Source organism: Ips typographus, linkage group LG2, assembly GCF_016097725.1.
Source record: "Ips typographus isolate SLU linkage group LG2, UJ_Ityp_2.0, whole genome shotgun sequence".
NCBI lineage: Eukaryota > Metazoa > Arthropoda > Insecta > Coleoptera > Curculionidae > Ips > Ips typographus.
In genome coordinates, this window is record NC_138423.1 from 20,870,549 (window position 1) to 20,889,651 (window position 19,103).

Consider the following 19,103-nt stretch of genomic DNA (forward strand, 5'->3'; position numbering starts at 1 on the left):
TTGAAAACTTTTTCAAATTTCGGAAAGAAATAAACCTTGCTGGGAAAGTTTCGGATTTCTGTCATTTGTCAATTGCCAATTTTCTCTTTTATATCTGATTTCAGTCAGTAATCGTATTTTTCACTGGTAAGAGTGGCAAGTTCAGTACTACTACTGTATTTGTAAATTTTTCTGGCATCCAGTTGACTATACTGGATCTCTCTGATGAGCCGTAATACGGCGAAACCGGTCAGAAGATTGGGATTGATAAACAAAAAACAAAACCTCACCATTTTTTACTGTATTTGTATTCTGTTCTATCAAATGCCATTAGAAAATCCACCAATATGAAGTTAATTTAGTTTTTAGAAAATCTATAAATAATACAATTTGACACAGATTGACCACGAACGAGCCAAATTCAGCGTCCGATGTGGTCCCAACAGACGTAGAATGGCTCAAAAGTAACAAATATGCAGACTAGAACATCAGCGGAATCGATCTATGCCGGTTTTGAGACGAAATAATACAATTTGGCACAGATTGACCACGAACGAGCCAAATTCAGCGTCCAATGTGGTCCCAACAGACGTAGAATGGCTCAAAAGTAACAAATATGCAGACTAGAACATCAGCGGAATCGATCTATGCCGGTTTTGAGACGAAATAATACAATTTTTTTTCTATTTCAAATTCAAAATTGTTTAGAAAGAAAAAGTTCCGGAGAGTTTCAGAAATATGAGCTCCCAACATATGAGTTCATCTCTAACTAATGCCCGGTTTCTAAACGAATCTTTCGCTTTCATAAGTTATGGAAAAGATATCTCAGCTAAAACGACCAGGGCCCTAATTCTTGAAACCGGGGTACGGAATTTTCAAGAGTGTGATAGAATGTGACAGAAGAAGCTGACAATGGCGGATTCCTGTCACATTCTACAGACCTTTTTCTCGATATCTCCCTTCACTTTTCCTCTTCATCATGCTACTGAGCGGCCAAATCGTTCTTGGCATACTAACCACAAAAATATCTGTCCGAGTCTTATCAGTTCCACAATTTTATAGCATGGAAACCCAATTAAAGTTATTGAATAAATAAATATATGGAACCGATAACTATTGAACCGATAGAGAAGGCAAATCAAAGTTTTCATCAAATTGCGCCAATATTCTTTGGCTGGGAATACGGCATCAGATGGGTCAAGCAAGACTATTGCTTTTTACCCTCCCATCGCTGTAGACCAAAAGGATAGGTCTGGAAGAGGAAGTCGCTGCAAGTCCAGGAATTTTTCCTTTCGCAGAGTTGTATCAGCATCCTCTGTTCTGTTTCATTAAGTCAACTGGGCTTGTTCGGTTTAAAGATTGATGGGCACCGAAAGCGAGAAGACACGTGATAGTGACTATTAGTGTAAGATCGAACGGGTCCTAAGATCGAAAAGTACGGATAAACTTTTTGCTTATCGACGTCTTAAGACGTCAATGGGTCTGTCACATCAGCTTGGCACTCTTGAAATTAATTTTATTTTGTTTCGAGTTTGAAATAACAAGTGAACTTTTCTTTCAAGTATGAACAGCAGTTGCTTAAATACAATCTTATGCGGTCTTTACACCGGGCATTTGATTCAAACAAGTTTGAGGTAAGTAAACAACAATAAAAATGTACAAGTTGACTATAGTTAGAATTTGATAAAATTTGTACAACTTCTGCTGCACTGGCAAAAAAGGTGAAAAATTATGTTGTTATGTCAAATCCCATAAAAAATTGATAGTTATCACATGACTACTTTGAATAAAGAACATAGCAAGCCACGTGATAGCTGTTAAGTTAGTTAGTGATCTCTGCCAAGTAAAATCAACTTAATGATATTGTCATTTTTCGAAGTGCTGCTTGTGTTTCAATTTCAAATACTTTGCACATGGACTAAACAAATGATTGTCATGTTCACAAAAAACCATTCATCAGGAGGACTATTAAGTAGGTACTACTGATAATGATAAAACTCAGTCACCATAAAGTGTAATCATGGATATTCAACATAGTTTCTTGAACTAAACCTTCTGTTTCCTACCATTTGGTTTTGAAGAAAATGGCTTTTTCTAGAAGAAATACTCACATTTTCTTGAACTTTTGCTAATTCTTAATCAACATTTTATTGTTGACAGTTTTAGAAGGGTTTCAAGTCCATTACACGCACTTAACAGGTACCTGAACTTAAAACTAATGGTTGACTTTCTTTTACGCACCGTCAACGGCTGGCGCCGGCGAGATTTTAATCGTAATTAAATAAACAGGGTGTTCGTCAATTTCACCGTAACGCAGGATCATTGGCGCAGATCTGCCACGCTAATTAACATACCACGTAATCATCCGACTGCACTTTTATTTGGGTAGAAAACAACGCCGAAATCTGGGCCAAAATATTTTCTCTCCCAGGAAAACCCATCTATCACATATTTTAATATTGATTGATTTTTAAAACAGCGGTTAAACAGGAAATACATTGAGGAAATTAGTGTTAAAACGACACCTTTGTCGACTTCCAAATTCTAACGACCCCGGAGAAGGATAAATAAAATTCCGTTCGAAACGTGTGACCGAGGCTGATTATTCAATAGCTAATTAAACAAAACACAGCGTTAGTTTCAAGCTGAAACCAATAACTGTTATGTTATTGTACTACATAATAATTATTTTGCACGCGACCTCCTTTTCGACCAACTTTGTTGCGAACTACCATTTTCTATTTTACGTAGAAAAATGCTGGAAACGCTTTTATGTAGGTTTTGCAACGAGGAAGTGCTAAGTCGAACAACCAAGACGGCCTTGCCAGTTCATCGTTTCGGATTTTATACTTCGTTAAATGTGTAACAAAAAAATACTATATAAATACAAACAATGGGCCTTGATGACGGTAATTTCGATATCAAAAATTAACACTTTATAGGGTGATTTACCACATTTTAAAATCATTTTAGAAAAAATTAACCTCAACCGTGCATTGACTTGTATTATAATATTATAATAGTCCCGTCCAACTCAATGTCAGATCGGATATGCAGAGGACATGCTAATTTTTGTTTGTTTAAAGCGGAAGTGTCCGTTTTATGGTAATTATTTTCGGGTTTATTGTTTCGTCGACTTAATCAATAATTTTGTAACAAACAATTAGCAACAGATAATGGTTATTGTTTATTGGTCCAAAAGGTTATACTAGGAAGTAAACAACTTTTTTTTTAAATCATGATTAGAAATGTTTTTTATTGGAAATAACATTGCTCCAAATGTGATTGGTCAAAAAAGCAGCAAGTTGAAAGGTGCTTTTTTTTACCGAAATTTACGCAAATGCTGCACTTGTAGATTTATCATAACACCAGACACCAGAATGATACATGAAATGACATAAAATGTCTATCAATCTGTCAAGTACTACCAATTGTGTTGAAAGTCTGTCAAAGTCAACAATATGATTGACATCATACAACTTTTTGTTTTTGCTAAATTGAGAGTTAAGACGTATATTTTTCCTACACTAGCTTTAAACTGCTTTTTTTTTCTAAAATGTAAATTCTTTCTCTGTTTAAGCGACTTTGTACCTCTGCGTAGTTAAGTTAGTAAGACTCCAAAAAAACTGTCCTGTATAATGTTAATAATTAAGAACGTCGTGTTTAATTGTAATTTTTTCTGAGGTCTTGTGTTTAATTACTTTTTGTTCAATAAAAATCATAAAATTGGACAATACAAGGTGTCCCACGACGAAAGACATCGATTGATATTGGAAAAAGTATAAATAGGAGAGTTTTGAAAATTTGACAGAATAATGTGGGCATGCCCAATCTAACTAAAATATTTTCAAGATGGTTGCACTTCCGTTTATACCGGAAGTCGATCACAACTTTCTTATTTTAAATAGAACACCCTATGTATTATTACATATTTGGATTCCTCACAAAATTCTAACCAACTTTTGTGTACAATGCCGTATGTCTATCTCTAGCCGTTTTCGAAATATTTGATGTTTTTTCAAAAAAGTGACAGTTGCAACGCTCAACATAATTTTGTATTCTGTCAAAACCGTATTTTATTTTGCAATAAAACTTTGGGTTATTGTAAATAAAGGATCGTTTTATTAAACTGAGGGTGCGTAATGACTCATTTGTATACAGGGTCGTCAAAAAAAAATCATAAACTTGCCACTAAAAAAAATAAAAAATTTCAAATTTTTTAAATAGAAAGCCACATTTTTTATAACGGAATCATTTTGAGCATTAAAAATTACTATACGTTTTAATTTACTTGCCTATACCTAAATCCAGGAATTAAGACAGATGAGGATTTCTGAGATTGATAGAGTGTACCAAAGTAGCCTCATACAGCAAACTATTGAAGACAACCCTAACATGAAGAAATTGAGATCGAATATGACAAGAGGAGAACAGATCATACGAAAAATGAGAAATGAACAAGGAACAGTAGTGAATGAAAAACAGGAAATCGTGACCATCATCCAAAACTTCTACAGAAAGCTTTACAAACAGAAAATGTCAGACGCAGGTTACCAGAGCATGACACATGACCAAAAACCTATAAATTTGTCTGTGACCTGTCAGTAATGGTAGGAAAAAATCACTCACTGAACACGTGTTCTTTGTAAATGTGAGTTTTCAAGGAGTGGTGTGCAAAAGTTACGTTAGCGTGTTTCATGTTCGAATTTGTTGATTTTAATTTGTGATAGGCATTAAATGGCACCAGTTTTTATACAGTTTAGAAAGATCAACCAGCTTATTAAATCACTATGTACGACAAACAATTATCTCAGTGTTTCTGATTTTTGTTTCAAAAAAGAATTGAAAAATGAGTGTTCAATTAAATGAAGATCTTAAAGATGTCTTTTGTAGACGCTAGTGCAACCTGCTGTTCTAATCACTTTAATAAGTCTTTAGGTTAGTGTACATGTTGTACGACGGTCGTAAACTAATAATAGAACTCGACAGGCTGTAGGTACTGCAGGAACTGCAACAGGCTTTTATTCCAGTGTAGATTTAGAGGCACGATAAGAGGGCAAGATCATTAAACGTGCATTAATGCAACTTCTCGCTGAATTATCCATAAAAACAGTTTCAAGAAATATGCCACATTTAGACGAACTGCCTTTCCTGCCATCTAGGCTATAAATAGACGGGCGAGCATAATGGCGGACGTAGATACGCGCTCGCAGGAATGACAGGCGTGTAATTTAAGAGGCGCATAAAAACACGAACCATCTATTAGTTCTGTTAGAGAGATAAGCTAATAATTGCGGATTTTTATTGTTTTTCCTGCCGCCGGCTGGTATTTTTGCAGGTCGACAGGCGCCCGACCCTGCAGGCTACTTTATTTTCTTTCTGGGGTATCTTCCACTTAGTACTAACGGTGGTACTAATAGCAAACGTCTAGGCTCACCAAATGACCACCTATACGAAATGGTTGTTGCAGGTGAACAGTTACTCAATCATTTTTCAAAACTTGTTTTCAAATTGATTCTTCAATAGATTATGCTTCTTCTCGAAAAATTCATTAAACAACCAACTAATATCTACTAAATCTTTCAAGAAATGTAATTTGCTAATTGATGTAATGCAAGTAATCTAAAAAGGCTTGCTATGTTAATCAGCAATGGCGAACAAACCTTCAAATCGTAGAACCAGTCAGAGTCCATATTCTCTCTAAGAGACGGATTATATCGAGGAAAAACTCAACCTTCACTCTCTACAGATTTACTGTAAAAAACACTTCTTCTAACCATATACTCCCTTCAGTTTAACATCTTCATTCACATTATTGTACCAATTCGACTTATCCTGAAGTTCCTACAGTAGAATCTTCTTTCTGTTCTTCAACAATGTCTGTGGAATTCTCTGTTTTAATGCTTCTGAACTTGTTATGAAGATATACCACTAAAATTCTTCTGTGTCTTCATATATGTTGCTTTGCTTGCAGTTATCAGAAAATGGTTTTTATATCTATTTGGGAGAATTTATCATTTCTGTGATTAATCTTAATGTCACTATTTGTAAATACTATCTTTTGACAATAGTAGTGAATTAATTCTCTGTTTTAATGCTTCTGAACTTGCTATGAAGATATACTACTAAAATTCTCCTGTGTGTTCATTATGTTGAGTTGCTTGCAGTCATCAGAAAATGGTTTCTATATTCATATTTAGGAGAATTGATCGTTTTTGAAGATATATCACTAAAATTCTTCTGTTTTTTCATTATGTTGCTTGCAGTTATCAGAAAATGGTTTCTGTACTCACATTTAGGAAAATTGATCGTTTCTATGATTAATCTTAATGTCACTATTTGTAAATACTTATCTATTTTTTGACAATGTTTGTGGAATTCTCTGTTTTAATGTTTCTGAACTTGTTATAAAGATAATCCACTAAAATTCCCCTGTGTCTTCATTATGTTGAGTTGCTTGCAGTCATCAGAAAATGGTTTCTGTACTCACATTTAGGAGAATGGGCCTGTCCCACAATTTTTTTTTATTTCATAACTACAAAGACGAATTGAAAATATTATACCCGTATTTTTTTGTTTTCAAAAATATTAAGTCTAAATAGAAAAAAAATTATGATAAAAACTACATTAATCTCATGTTTAAAACGCCCGCCGCCGGTGACGTACTACACTATCAACCAATCAGCGACAAGAAGTGAAACAGTTGGCGTGCAACAGCCAATAAAATCGCCCAGAATTACGTACGTCACATGCGCGCCAAAACAGATCTTTTAAATTTAATGGACAAATTCAAACTAATGTAGGAACATTTACGACCATAATTTTTTCTTCAAGAATATGAAAAATTAGTTTTTTGATCCTATTCTTTCGATTCCAGTCATTAAAACAAAAATTTATGATATGTGGGATAGGCCCATTGATCGTTTCTGTGATTAATCTTAATGTCACTATTTGTAAATACTTATCTATTTTTTGACAATGTTTGTGGAATTCACTGTTTTAATGTTTCTGAACTTGTATGAAGATATTCCACTAAAATTCTCCTGTGTCTTCATTATGTTGAGTTGCTTGCAGTCATCAGAATATGGTTTCTGTACTCACATTTAAGAGAATTGATCGTTTTTGTGGTTAATCCTAATGTCATACTTGTAAATACTTATCTGTTCTTTGACGATGTTTGTATCTTCAATTTGTCGTGTATGGGAGAATTATCATCTTCCAACGCATCGCTATCATCAACCGGAAACGGATAACTTTTTTCTTAACTTCAAATGTTCGTTAAGCTAATAAAAATAATTAATAAATTCAGTCATTATCAGACATTATTTAACTTCAATTATTGTTGCAAACCAAGGCACAGGAAGATGGCAAACAACTTCATAAGTAACTTGTGCCCAATCTGCATCAGGAGCAGATGGCACGTCATCTGACGGTTGATCACTTCATCAGAAAGTTTGATTCAAGTCATCTTACGTCAATTTGAAATTTGGTCACAATATCAAGTGACTATGCAACCCTTGGACGACGTCACATCTGTTCTGACTGGCTTATGTCATTAATCAAATGGTTGTTATGTCTTCCATTTCAATATTACATCGCTAGTAATAAAAAAAAACTGCGACTGTGACGTAGTAAGAGATATTTCAATTTTATAACGTAGGTGGAAGTCAGGACTGAGTCGGGCACGATCTTCTGTGACGTAGTGAAAGCCCCTTCAATTTTGTAACGTACGTGGAAGTGTTAACTCGAATTACTCCTTTTACCGGTTTTGGCTTCTTTCGTAAAAATATCTTATTGGGGCACCTCCTACAACTTTTTGAACAACACAACGCCCAAACGGCGTTTTTTCCCGCAGAAGATAACTTCCTAAACACAAATCACTAGAAAATAAACATTAAACATAACCTAAAATTTCAGCTCCGTCTTCCTCGCCGGTTGACCTTTCGTTAAAATTGATATTAGACATACGCTCATGCATTCCGTCTCACTCAACTTACTATAAAGAGAAGAGAGATAGAGCACATGGACCTTTCCTACGTCACAGATACTTATATGGTGTACCAAATAAGTATGGTTTTCACTGACGTTTTTTTCGCAATAAAATGTTGCGTTAAAAAAGAAAAAATACGTGTCAAAGATTTTTCTGAGTAGTACTTCTAATAAGAGCAAAAAAAATTTTTGGTTATCTCCCCATTTAACCGACTCTGTAACTCTTACGGTTACCGAGATCCCACTACACGTGGAACCAATTTGGGACACACTGTATAAGGTGTACCAGTTTTTGATACACCTTTGGTGGTTTTTTGAGTACTAATTATCGCAATTTTTGTCTTGCTTTAGTATCAAATCTGTAGGCTGCCATTTAATGTAACTTTCTACCTTTGTTTGATGAGTTGGTAGTGTTTCCTATCAAAGTGTTGCAACATATTTTCTTTATTATACCTACTAAGTAGACTGCTTTGACTTTCTTCTAAAAAGGTAAGTATATTATCCTCTTTTGAAGATATTATCAACTTAATTCGTACTTTTATGTAGCGTAACGAAATTAAAACACTTTTTTTTTCAAAGAGTTTATTAGGTTTTAGTAGATCTGAATCTTTTAATAGTTTATGAAACACAACCAAAAAATCCGATTTAACTAGAAAGCTATAGTGTTCTGAACCAAAACAAATTAACCACTTTAACCAGGTCACATTTGCACTCACCATTTACTGTGACCAAGTGGTAGTATACTCCTTGCAATTAACTTAAAACCTTACTTAATTTAACGTCACTTCTCTTCTACATAGTCTCACCACATGGACACTTGACATAGATTGTGCCTACAGTTAAAGAGAGACGACGTAATCAATTTTCCAGACAACAGGCAAGTGAAAACTAACTAAAGCTCCTACTATTACACCTCTCATTAAGTTGAAAATAAAGAAACCTTAGAAGATAGTAGGCTTCAAGTAGCCCCGCAGGGTACCAAAGAAGAAAACCGTTCAGCCTTAATATCGGTGATCATTTTGCTGGAATCCGATGCTAGTGCCTCATTGAACTGATCATTTCCGTTCAGCATGCCTAAGCCTGTTCATTACATGACATTAAAAGCTACAGGGCGTTTTCAATATCCCTTTTTTTGCTCTCTTGAATGAATAATTATTATATTAAGTAAAAGTGTTACATAGTTCGTTGGATTAGAAACCAGGTTCAACTAGGATTTTATGTTCACGTCATATTCTCGGTATAATCGATTCTCAGGAACTTAATGTCGTTTCACTAATGGTTATTTTAATGTATTAATGATTAAAGCGGTATTTTTGTTGTGATGACAGGGTTACAACAATGTTCGTTTCTGAGATTTGACCAGTTACTCAAGGTTATGTGCTTCAGTGATCTGCAGAAATCTTCATATTTTGGCAAGATTCTTATAACCTAACCTTACCGTATACAGAATTCTGCTAATTGAATTTGACCAATAAGTTACGTCACTGGAGTTAACGAATCATGCTAACTTAATAATTGACCTGCAAATACGTATGGAGCACACTTATCTCGGCCATTGCCAAGAATATGATGCGACGTCCAAATGCGTTACTTCGTACACCATATACGAAAAAAAGTCCCATGTGACGTAGAAAAGACCAGTTGCCACGTTTTAATAGCACATTATAAAGCATAAAGTGTATTGTTTATATTTTCAACCTTAAATTCCACTTTGGTAGACAACCCCATTAATTTTTCGTGATTGAAGTATTCGAATATCGGATTAATCATAAACTCGAATGTTTATTACGACAATCTCTTTTTATTAATAAACAAAACGTAAAATTTATAGAAACAAAACGCGAGAAAAGTAAAAACAATAGCATACATAACCTATATACTATAACAAAAAAATACTAGAACAAAAAACATTTAAATGGAATGCTGCTGCTATTTTAATTAATAATTTTTAAGTTATGTTACAAATTGGTACTTCAAAGTTTAGTTTAGTTTGAAATGGCTATTTAACGAATATTCAAATGCTTCAATTAAATAATTTATTATAATCTAAATATTCGCAACCAAAGTTTGCAACTCAAATAGTCGACTATTTCAATTATTTGATATTTTAATATTCGAACTTAGAATATTTAATTATTCGAGTATTTGAATAATTCAAGTTTGACAAAGACAGAAATAAACTTTGTAAGTGACATTTTCGTTTAAGTGGTTGATCGACGTCACACTCGTTTTGGCAGATTAGCTCAGTTTACAAATATGTGCATTTCACTAAAATTAATGTCACAAAGATTGCTCATTCTGTTAAAATTCTTACACATTACATAGATGGGTTTTTGATATAGGATATTAGATGAGGGAGTATCAACATGAAATGTTACTTGATGTCTGGAGTTTAAAAGTGGCACATAAAAATTTACGGATGAAAGCAATAAGGGACAGTCAATCAAGTCGTGCATAAGTTTGAACAGAAATTTCACGGAGTGAACAGTTCTTCGTTTGCAAAGGGAATAGATCGAAAATTTTGTTAGGACTTCATTACAATCAATTCCACGTATAACATCCGGAATGAATGTATATCATTTTGGCTTTTTTGATATAACATTCGATTGACGTTATGTTTGTGGCATCTGACCAGTTTTGCACGAGATCTATGAATTGGAAACAAGTCATAAGTACCCAAACAGGCTGACGTAATAGTGATTTGAATAAATTAGCAGAAATAGAAATGTTTCTCTTCGATGCTGTTACGAAAAAAAAATCGTTCTAGAAATTTCGGCGAGCCCCAACAAGTTATTCAATTTACGTCTGGAGGCTCAAAGACATGTTATTTGCAATCAACCGTAAGCTCGTTAAAGTTAATCGATCGGGTATTTGCATCTGACATTTATGATGAATCGACGCCTGGTTTTCTTTATTTTGCGTCTACGGACAATTTCAAAAATCTTGTCACTTTTTTCAGCTGCTAATTGGGAGGATCCAAGGGCTTGATCTTTTAAGGCCATCAAGAGCCCGTTAATTTTTCGCATGCCGAATGCATCGTTAACATTCAGTAAACGACTTTGCGTTAAAAAAGAAGTTCCTGGTGCTGCTGACCTTTTCGGCAACCTTGGTACAGATTTAATTGTTGCTCGTACAATTAGCGTTATAAACATTCATTAGTAATTGATCGGAATTAATAAAGGTTGGATGGCATATAAAAGACACATTTGAGATAACTATTCTCCTAAATGAATTCAATTAAGGGGCTGGCCAAAACAATAGAGAAATTGTACGGAAGTTTTTTTGGCAAGGTCAGGGTTAGCTTACTCGAACACGTGGGGAACCGTTAAAATGTCGGTTAGTTCCGTTTTATGTAAATCACATTTAAACAGAACGTTCAATTATAAAATCACAGAATAAGGAAAACCAGCCGCTGGCACTTAGTGTGATAGGAAATTTGTACGATTCGAGATGGAAACATAAGATTAGGAAACAGAGAAACGAAAGGCGGCTCGGTTTTAATAAGACATGCTAATAATGGGTCAACATATTCGGAGTACTGTCATTAGTCAATAAGCTGTTAATTAGTGGTAGTGTAAGTATTGAGGAAAGTATCGGCCACATAATAACAGTGAAAGTTGGAGAAGAGATTTTATAATGTCGTTATTTTTTTACAGTTTTTTGATTTGTTTTTAAATTCTCTCTAAGTGATAACTATAATTGATAACTGAAAAATGTTGTTTAGATTTTCGTTTTAAAAAAATAAAAATTATAAAGTCAACATTTTGTAGGTGTGGATGTGTAAATCTCAATAAGAGAGAGTAGTTAATGAATGGACGTAATGGGTTTTCCCATATGATTTGGATCACCTCTTTCAAAATTTAAAGATTAACCAATGAATAAAAAAAATGTAAACATAGCAGGAAGGAGCAATAGCAATCAAAGAGGGGGACAGAAACAAGGGGGAGGCGGGGGGAGTAATATGGCGGCCGTCAACTTCCGGTTGGCACTATAAAACACTATTATTATTGTCCACTGTACAACTTAATTTAAATTTGCAAAACTCAACTGTTAAAGAACCACAAACTAACACTATACTACAACAAATACAAACAACAAATTTTTGCGGGTTTGAAACTCCAAACTTTCAATGACTGCGTCAATTCAACTGCGCAGTAGGCGAATGCGCAATCAACTTCCGTCCCCCTCGCTTAATGCACAAACGGGTTATAATTTGTATTATTGTTACCTCCTGATACTTGTTCTTTTTACTCATTGAGATTAACTGATGTTTATAATTCTTTGTCAAACGAATTTAATTTAGCAAATTAATCATTAACATCAAATAATTACTCTCTCTCTCCATCCCAGCCAAAGTGACAGTGACGCAATAAATGGTGACGTCAGATTGAAATTCACTCATGTCTTAGATTAGTTCCAAAGGTTTTCATTGATATTTCGCGGTTGCCAGCTTGAGCGTTCCAGATTCCCGGTGATTTAAAAAGTTTTCGTTAAGCCAGACATATTGTAAAGTTCGGATATAGAGCATTTTTTAAAAACTATTTTTGTTTTTTGCTGCCGATAGATGAAGCAACCGCCCCCAGTATTGCTCAGTGTCAGTGCAGGAAAACTGTTTTGTGTATCAATACCTTTTTTACGAGAGCATTCGGCAACATGGCATCAGTGTCTTTTTAAAGTTAGCAAAGGACAGAAATATATTCATTGACAATTGACATTGACAGTCCCTCCTTCAGTACTTCAGTAGTCGGATTGCGAACGCTCGATTCGAAGTGAATTGGTGAAATATTTGATAGTATATTTGATAAAGCGTTCTTTTTAGTGTTTGACTTGTATCGAGTTCACAGAGTATCACAAAACAGCATTTACAATCATGATTCGAGACAGACTAGTTTCGTATCGAGCGTTCGCAATCCGATTGCAGTTGTTTACCGATTTGACAAGACTCACAAGAGTGAGGTTAAGCCACAGTTAAGCTGGTAAAAAGCAAAATATAAACAAGAGCGGATAACTTAAATCAGTGTTATTGGCGTTTCAAGTTAAGATTGCAGCGGCAGTTGAACTAAAATCGGGCAACCCGTTCCTAACATAACATTATAAATAATATGACATATTTATGAAACCAGTGCTGAATTCCTAACCAAAATCAGAGGTACTCCCTCTGGTGATCAGTTTTGAACAGTTTCGGGCATTCCAGCTGTCATTTCTCCGTTTATTTACATTGATTCTGGTTAGAAATTTAGCATTGGTTTCATAAATATGAAGTGACAGTGCACCGCCCTCTCCTCTATACTAGAAAGCCTAAAATATCACTTTTAATGGCGGCGTTAGCGGTTTTCGTTTTATACACAAACGTATGCAGATGCAGTAAGTAATATGTTATTTTTATTATTTCGTGTAGTTGATTGCAAGTTGTGACTGAAAATTCAAAAAAAGGTTCATTCCTGATCCAGATATGTATTAGATAGAGCTTTTTATACACAATCAAGTCCAGCCTAAACAAATTGGTTAAATCATTTGTCCTGGAAAGTACAACACACAGCAAACTAGTTTAAGCACTGTTCAATGTAAGAAAATCTGTAAATCCTTGAAACTAGGTAAGCAAAACTGGTAAATGGTTCTTATGTCATTACCAAGAACATTCATTCAAAATTATTTTTGTTGCTCTCACAATGAAGGATGCTTTAAAATAAAACTCACATACCTGCGCATGTAACAAGTACCTAATAAGTCTACTGTACTAGAACGCACTTGTACTTACCATTGAGTATAGTGTTGGAGTAAAATCATCCCGTTTCAAAGTGTTCAACCACTGTTGAGTTTGATCCGGTTTTTTGTAAAGTAAAAAAACGACACAGTTGGGTTTTTTCTTGTATTGCTGTTACAATGTGGCTTAAAAAACTTATGAGCGGCAGCAAACAAAAATAACTTACGCAAATAACCTCAAGTTTTGTTTTTAAACCGTAAAAATTCATCTATACAAACAAACAATACAAACTGTCACCAGTATTCTCGCCATATTGGAATTTTTGACAAGCACCTTCTAGGCCGTATTCGTTTTCACGCTCCATGGAGCGAGCAGAGCTTTTTTGACGTCACAATGACGTAATTTGACAATTGGCCAAATTATATTTTTGCCAAATTACGCCATCGTGACGTCAAAAACGCTCTGCTCGCTCCGTAGAGCTTGAAAACGAATGCGGCTATTGGCTTATAATGTGCAGGGTGTTGTTGGGGTAGTGATTCTGGACTGTGCGAGTTAATTTCTTGATGGTAAACCTGCAAAGTAAGGTATTGGGGGTTGTCAGGTTTAGATAATTCTTTAAAGTAGTATTTTTTTGTCTATAACTTATTTTTCAGGGACCTCTGGCGTTTCTAAAATAATTCTATAAGCAAATGGCAACATCAAAGAAAACTTAAGTTATCAGAAATAGCTGAATATTTAGTAGGTAAAGAAGTTTCTACAGGGTGGTTTTTAAAGTGTTACGAGACGTTTTATCAGAACCGGTTTATCGATAGATAGAAAAGAAAAAGATGGGCAGTGGGATATAGTTTAACATATTTTCCCTGGCTCACACTGTATAAATGAAGAGAACAGTCAAGAATTGTCAAACCACACAACGTAGAGGTCAAGAAATGGTTGTCTTAGTTGATATTAAGAGAAAATGACGAATAATAGAAATGATGAGTATAACATTTCAGAAAATATTCCAAAATTGGCAATGCTGTCAAGTTTTAAAAAAATGGCATTTTGTAGCTACAAAAATGCGCAGCTTTTCTCCGTTTAAGACTATCAAGTCAAACTACAATTCACTTAAACTACATAAGTAAGAGACTTCCCAGTGCACCAAAACCAATCAAATATGAGAGTAAGTACAGGAATTAAAAAATATGCGAAACCACGTAATAAAAAAAAACTGTAATTTTTAACTATAACTACTGGCCCATCAAACACTAATTGCTTTGTTTTCTTTCTCTTGAAATTACAAAACAAAATCATGACGTTGTTATTGCATCGGTGTCGATAAACATCATTGTTTACACAAAGTCAATAATTACCTACCAAAAGGAAATAATTAAAATAATTCCCTTGATTGTTTTCCGTAATAAACTGGATCCAAAAAATTAACGCTAAATTGTAGTACCACGTTGAACTCGAGTTAGACGTCAGTGAACCCTACAATGCAAACCAATCAATAACAGAACCCATCCGACCAGTGATGCAATTAAAAACCTTGACGTAAAACGGGAATAGAAAAAGTCAAATATGGTACTGAAGATATGATCGCCGGTGACTGAGCAGTACCAGCAGTACCCAACCGAGCCACATCCGGCCGGCAGAATCCTTGGAAGGTCGTTGAGTGAACGACCTACTCCTAACCTTGACCGCTGCCAGGCGATTAGGGACGAAGAAGTACCACCAGATTGATTAATCGACAGAATGTGAAGCTGCGATATTAAAACAGAAACTAGCGCAGATACGCCTGAAGAAACCAACAAACGTCATCGGAATGTGCGGGCTTTCACCATCACTTTAAGAATAAATTTAAGGATTGCGCCGATCAATGTTTTTTTTTTGTCGAATCAATGAGTTAATAGTTATGCTCTAATATCGGTAATTTGTTTTGTTGGGTCACCACCTGTACCAGGCACCCAAAAACGGATCTGAATTATCTGGTTAATGTGTTTTTGTGTCTGCGATGTCGGCCCAGATGGCTTTCATATTTCTTTTCTTTTGATTCGTACGCGAATTCTGGTACTTTTCCTTTTTGCAAGTTGGGTTGTTTTTTGTGTTTTAATTATAATTATCTTCTTACATTATTGACACTTAAGTCATAGGTTTGAGATGATTGAAAAAAAAAAAATTTGTATTAAGATATTACAGGAATCAATAAAGCTTACAAGTTATGTGGTGTATCAATATCATCAATTATTTATTACCTTTCGCGGTAAAATCTGAATTACTTATTGTTTACAAGTTAAAATAGGATGAATTATAATTTTTACCATCAGAGGTTTATGTCCGGTTGCCCCAGGTGTATCTCTATGCAAGCACCTAAATTAAATGTGTTTAAAATATCATTTTTTATTTATTTTTAATTTGTCCATGCAAAATTGTAAAACAGCCAGACAGTTGTCATATCCAGTGGTGTCAAATAACTTACTGTGTAACGTAGAAAATCGCAGGACAACTTGTCGTTTAATATGTTATTAAAACTTCAGGAAATTTCTTTGTTTTGGAAGAAAAACTCTAAATCCTACATTTGTATGTTCCAACTTCCCACTTAATATTCATTAGTAAAACAACTCAATCACAATTCACAATTGCTAAATATATAGTTTTACTGTTCTTAAAGTAAAGATAGATTAGAGAAGACTCTCTTATTCAAGACTCAAAAGAGAGAGATTGAGGAACACTAGCACTACTAGCAGAAAGATGATTTATGTTAAATTAGAAGTAAAGGTTTTCTGACTAAGTCCAATAAATATCGTCATTATGGTGAATGCGCCAGTAGGTATATTACTTCATTGCAGTATTATTATCCTTAATACCGTAGGGGATTTTTCTAAACTAATCCATTATGTTGCTATAACAGTTAAAAAGAAAAAAAGCATTTAGAAATTTCTGGAACTCTCAATATAGTCCTAGAGGCCTCTGGCAATTTAAAAGAGTTCTGGAAAAGTTTAAGACAGTTGTAAAGAACATTTAGAGATATTTGGCACATTTAAAACGGTCCTACAGGCCTCTGACAAATTTTGGGAAGGTTTAAGAACTTTGTAGAAGCCTCTGGCACTTTTTAGAAGGTTCTCAGTAGCATTTAGAGACCACTGGCACTTTCTTAATGGATCTAGAAGCTTTTGACAATTAAAAACAATTCTTGGAAGGTTTGACACTTGTAGAAGCCTCTGACAATTTCTAGAAGGTTTGCGGTATTATTTAGAGAGTTCTGGTAGTTCCAAAATGGTTTTAGAGGCATCTGACAATTTAAAACAATATTTGGAAGGTTTAAGACACTTAGAGGCGTCTGATTTGCTGTTAATTTTATATACATTTGTTAATAATACCTTTAAAGAAACTTAGTCTTAAAATGAATCCCTAACAATATAAAATTAAAAAAGTTTGTGTGCTTTATTTGGGGAAAATTATCTTTCAACAATTTTTTAAGAGGACATATGTCAACCAAGTAACCAATGAAGAAGATACCAACCAAGTAGGTCCTATACACCAAGGTTAGACGAATTAATTTCTACAGAATTGCTCCTAGAATCCTACCTAAATTAAAATCAACAAACATGTACCAAACAAAAGGCATACTTTAGAATTATACTCATTTCACATACAAGTGAAGAATACAATGTTGGCAAATCTGCACTAAAATGATTGATGGAATAAGACTGGGTTTAAAGCAAGTAAATGTAATCCTAACCCTTAACAAATTGAAATCTACCTACTGGAGATGAATGATTTACAATAAAGTATGTAAATGTTTAAATATAATAATCCTCTAGATTATTGCCTTTGGAAGGAGAAGGAGTTTTTAAAGACTCTCCCAGCTAAAAAACATATTTTGAAATCATTCACATTAACCTAATAAATACTCTTATCCTATCTATAACTAACCTAGCAAAAACAAAGAAAATCATCAAAATAACAAAATAATCAAACACTATAATAAAATAATAAATAAAACAGGAAAAAAACAACTAACTAAAAAAAACTCCAACTTATATCTAAAATGTGATAATTCAAGGCAGTTAAACTGGCAACATTGAATGAATCACCAATGCAAGAATGTTCTGCTGTTTTCTAACATTGGTGCACAGGAATGATATCTTATTCAGTCCGTTCGGTATTGTAAAAAATATTAATATGCAGGAAGGCGCACGAAAAGCCATAGATGCAATGTTATGGATTAAGAAATGTGGCCGTAGTAGCGGAACAAATAGCTGCTTTACACATGCATAACAGTAACAATAACATTAAGAAATACCTACAACAATTAATATTGTGAGGATTCAATTTTTATGAGTTTCGGTTCTGCGAATTTCCTGGCAATTTAGGTCATTATATTCACTTTTGTTAAGATAAAAAGTTTACTTGTTTTGAGTAATGATTTATTCATTTTGATTAGCTTAATGAATTAGTCAGTTACATCACTGATCGGCAATTGTAAACATAATTCAAAATAAAAAGTGTCTTGTTAATTTCAGATTAATTCCTTTCAAAACAGACAATTAGTCTAGCAGCATTTTCTCACGGTTTTTCCTAACTATTCTATTAAACTGCCCAAACAATGGACGCCACCAAGTCTATTGTGAGTCATGGTAAATTAAACGACTCTATAGATTGGTTTTGCAAAACCAAAATCTTTATAATTAAATAATTATTGTATAGATCAAATAAGTAGTTTAATAGGATTGTTTTTGCACGATTATGTCCAAAGCAGTTGCTAAATAATAATAGTTTAGTAAATATCCTGCATCTACCCATAATAGCTCAGATTTTAGATTGAATCAAGGACTTTCAAGTACATTTGGTAGGTTAACCAACTATTTGCAGATGGGATGTGTCAATAGATTAAAAAAAAGATCAGTTCTACATGTAATTTAATACATTTTAAATCACATTTCATTGTTGATTAAAGTGAATTTGCTATAATAAGGTGAGGCAAAACTTAATTAACTTTGCTTCCCATAGAATAATCAAACAAGCAAAGACCTTCAGTCAGAATATGGTACAACACTTTAATTGTAAAGATGTTTTTTTTCCTGGTTGGTTAGTTATTTTGACTCACAATAAGACTAGCCTACCCAGAAACATGTATTTGAAATTCTTATTTTGGTGTTCAAAGCAATGATTACTGTGTAAAGCTTTTCACTCTTTTCAGTTTCAAAACACCAATATTCTTACTTAATAACTATGCATACTATAAAGCAAAAGCAAAAAATATATAATTTTTCTCTAATACCTGTATGGAGACCTGTATATTTGAACTGTAAAAAAAATCTAAGAAATCTTGTATTTGAGGATTGTGAGCGAAACCCTTTTTTGTACATACTTGTATTATAGCCAATATCAAGCATGTTACTGTGTCTTTTTGGTACCTACTAGTTACATGTAGTAATTTCTTACTTTC

The 19,103-nt window shown here is 34.0% G+C and overlaps 1 protein-coding gene and 1 long non-coding RNA gene across 2 annotated transcripts in view; one reads left to right on the forward strand and one right to left on the reverse strand.

Moving 5' to 3' along the window:
• Src42A (Tyrosine-protein kinase Src42A) overlaps window positions 1-19,103 on the reverse strand; it is a 47,101-nt gene that overhangs the window by 26,420 nt on the left and 1,578 nt on the right. The window lies entirely within an intron of this gene.
• LOC145724910 (uncharacterized) lies at window positions 12,733-14,665 on the forward strand. Its single transcript, XR_014177118.1, has 3 exons — window positions 12,733-12,944; window positions 14,190-14,273; window positions 14,326-14,665. It is a non-coding gene; the product is annotated as an uncharacterized LOC145724910 (long non-coding RNA).